This window comes from Chlorocebus sabaeus, chromosome 23 (genome assembly GCF_047675955.1).
Source record: "Chlorocebus sabaeus isolate Y175 chromosome 23, mChlSab1.0.hap1, whole genome shotgun sequence".
Lineage (NCBI taxonomy): Eukaryota > Metazoa > Chordata > Mammalia > Primates > Cercopithecidae > Chlorocebus > Chlorocebus sabaeus.
This window is the reverse complement of record NC_132926.1, coordinates 51,052,183-51,055,542: the sequence shown is the minus strand read 5'-3', so window position 1 is coordinate 51,055,542 and position 3,360 is coordinate 51,052,183. Positions and strand designations below refer to the sequence as shown.

Below are 3,360 nucleotides of genomic sequence, written 5' to 3'. Positions count from 1 at the left end.
AAGTGCTTCAGGAAAGAGAGGACATTGTCATTTTTTTCAGGCCCTAAAATTATTGTGTATTGTGGAAATCGAACCCTGGAAAGGAAAAGAAGATTCTGACTTATCTATAAAGCTGAAATCTCCTCTGAAGGAGATTATATACAGCAGGATATAGCTATATCTTTTCCTTTCTCCGGTAGAGACAGCAAGGCTTCATATTTGAATCTCTAAATTGTACCATTCTGAAAATCCACAAATAAAAAAAATGCTTAGGAAAAAAGTGGGCTCCTGCTAATTCTGAAATTGTAAGATTGTTCTCATTTTCATTTCCAGCAACCAAAAGAAGTAACACTTCTGGCCACATTCTCTCTCCACTTAAAGGGTATGTGGCCAGTCTATGGGAACACCATGGTGGTAGCTATGTGATTCTGAGTACTATGGCTAACATACTTCTGAAAGCACAGATTTTGGGGGGCTTTTAGAAGACCCTGACAACATTTTAATATTTCATGGAGATATTAAAAGAGATTTCTCTCTTTCTGTGTCACTGTAAAAGGAAGAAAAAATTTAAAGCAACTTGGCACTCTTAGGAGCATATAATTCTTGATGGCAGCTCTTGCCTCTGCAGTTGCTTATATTTTGCAATGAGGATTATGTCATTACCCTACAGGTAGCCCCATTCAAATACAATCTTATTACTAAAAGACTCTAGAATTGAATGGCTATCCCACGAATAGACTGCTTTTCAAACATCTTTAGGATTTTCCAAATATCAAGGATATAATTTGCTGCGTTGAAGTTGAATGAACTGCAAATTTTATTTACAGGTTTTTCATATATAGATATTTCTTGCCTAATCAGAGACTGATGTAGAGCTTCTGAAGCTTCCCAAAATATATCCCATTTGATGTTTGCCAAAGTTCTTTTAAGAGAACCAGAGCTCTTCCTGTTCTCCATCATGGCAGATCAAGGCAAAAAGGACAACCCCATGTGGAAACTTCACATCTGAAAGCTCTGCCTCAACATCTGTGTTAAGGAGAGTGGAGACAGAGTGACCTGAGCAGCCAAGGTGTTGGAGTGGCTCACAGGGCAGACCCCTGTGTTTTGCAGAGCTAGATACAATCAGATCCTTTGGCATGCAGAGAAATGAAAAGATTGCTATTCACTGCACAGTTCAAGGGTTCAAGGCAGAAGAAATCCTGGAGAAGGATCCAAAGGTGCAGAAGTATGAGTTAAGAAAAAGTAACTTCTCAGGTACTAGAAACTTTGGTTTTGGGATCCAGGAACAGATCGATTTGGGTATCATATATGACCCAAGCATTGGTATCTATGGCCTGAACTTCTATGTGGTGCTGGCTAGGCCAGGTTTCAGCATCACAGACAAGAAGCACAGAACAGGCTGCATTGGGGTCAAACACAGACTCAGCAAAGAGGAGACCATGCGTTGCTTTGAGCATAAGTATGATGGAATCATCCTTCCTGACAAATAAACCCATTTCTACCCAAAAGGCCAATAAAAAGTTTTTGGTGAAAAAAAGAGAACCAGAAAGCTCAGCCTTTCTTAGACTTTATTTGCAGGGCACAGAAAATCATGCTCCGCCTTGCCACCCTTCTAAGGAATCAGAGAAAGCCTCATTCCACTGACCCATGACATTTAGAAATAATCTGCCAATGTAGACCTGGTTTCAGGTTTGAGGTCTGAGTCCACTATCATGGTCTTGCAACTGCTGTATTGACTCAAACTATGTAACCACAGTTTAGCCTCAACTTCCCTGCTAGAACTTTCAGTTCCTTACCTGGGGGTGATGAGAGGGTGGACAAAGAGGAGTGCTCACTAGGTTCTCATTCTCCATCTATCCACTGGGTCCTGTTGCAAGGGGGTAAACCCTGGGAATCCCATTGTCTTTGCCCTCCAGACTCCTGATGTTGCTCCCTAACACTGACCTGTTGATCATCCTCCCTAACAGGGATTAATTCTCATGGACAACTCCAAACTCCCACTTGAGGTGAGAGGCAAAATTGCTATAGATTAGTGCCTTTTGGAGATTTAATTACTAGTTCTTCCAGATATTTTCCTAAAGATGATAAAGAGTGACAAAATAGCTGAGCAAGGTGGCTCATGCCTGCAATATCAACACTTTGGGAGGCTGAGGTGGGAAGATCACTTGAGCCCAGGAAGTCAAGGCTGCAGTGAGCCATGATCACACCACTGCACTCCAGCCTGGGCAATACAGCAGGATCTTGTCTCAAAAACAAAAAACAACAACAACAAAAAGAATGGCAGAGTGGCAAAATAGATTGTTTTGCTTTAATTCTCCTTCTTGATAAAGTTCTTCTTTGATGAATGAATGACTGAAGTTAAAAGTTCACAGGGAAGCAAAAGGAAAAACGAATGAAGAAATCTGGGGAATCAACTGCTGAATAATTTAGAAAAGATATTACATGCTGATAAAATGGGAAGTCTGAGCATATCACTTGTTTGCCCTTTGATGCAATTAAACCTGTGGTCTAATGCAAATCAAGTGTTGTGATTTGAGAATGATATATTTAATTCCATGTGCTTAAAATTTTTTTTTTTTTTTTTTTTTTTTTTTTTGAGATGGAGTCTTGCTCTGTCGCCGAGGCTGGAATGCAATGGTGCAATCTCAGCTCACTGGAACCTCTGCCTCCTGGGTTCAAGCAATTCTCCTGCCTCACCTCCTGAATAGCTGGGATTACAGGCACATGCCACCATGCCTGGCTAATTTTTGTATTTTTTCGTACAGATGGGGTTTCACCATGTTGGCCAAGCTGGTCTCGAACTCCTGACCTCGTGATCTGCCCGACTCGGCCTCCCAAAGTGCTAGAATTACAGGCGTGAGCCACCGCGCCCAGCCAAAACTTTTTAATATATGAATGGAAGAATAAAGTTACCCACTTAATTAGATTTATCAAAGACATTATGCTTTCGAACTGAATAACAAAAAAAAATTGCACATGTGATTTTATCAGAATCTGAAATTAAAATGGACATCTATGCCAGAATACTAAATAGTATATTTCTCTTTCAGTGTCATTACATTTTTTTGAATATTATTTTTGCAGAGTAAAAAGATAAGGCAAAGTGTAGTTATTTCAACTAGTTATGGAACCCTCCTCTCACAGCAATGGCTATATGGGAAGTTATTATTCTATTCTCCCTATTTTGTGTATGTTTTAAAATTTACATAATAAAGGAAAAAGTTTTTAAATTTCATGTGAGACACAGATGAGTCAGACCTCTTCACTTTAATTCTTAACAGATGCACCCTTCCATCTCTCTCTAAAAGCATTCAGTTTCCTGGAACATTTAACATCACCTTCAAAGAATGCTAAGAGCTCTGAACTGCTCTGTGTCTTATC

General features: G+C 39.8%; 1 pseudogene; it reads left to right on the top strand.

Moving 5' to 3' along the window:
* The first annotated feature begins 937 nt into the window (after positions 1-937).
* Positions 938-1,469, top strand: LOC119628036 (large ribosomal subunit protein uL5 pseudogene; annotated as a pseudogene).
* The last annotated feature ends 1,891 nt before the right edge of the window (positions 1,470-3,360 follow it).